The sequence below is a fragment of the Merops nubicus genome, unplaced genomic scaffold (genome assembly GCF_000691845.1).
Source record: "Merops nubicus isolate BGI_N331 unplaced genomic scaffold, ASM69184v1 scaffold42651, whole genome shotgun sequence".
Taxonomy (NCBI): Eukaryota; Metazoa; Chordata; class Aves; order Coraciiformes; family Meropidae; genus Merops; species Merops nubicus.
Window position 1 is genome coordinate 1 of NW_008587115.1, and position 205 is coordinate 205.

A 205-nucleotide genomic window follows, 5' to 3' on the forward strand; every position below is an offset into this window, starting at 1 on the left:
GAGCCTCCGGCGCTCCGCCGGGCCGCGGCTCAGGACGGCCCCAGCCGAGATCGCGGCGCGAAGGAAGCCTTTGAACAAAGCTGATCCCGGCCGGTTGCTGAAGGCGGCGGCGAGCGGTTCTGTCGGTAGCCCCGCCTCCTTCTCCCGTGCGCGGGTAGCCCATCTGCCGCGGCAGCAGGGCCTTTTGCTCGCCGGGGCCCCAAGG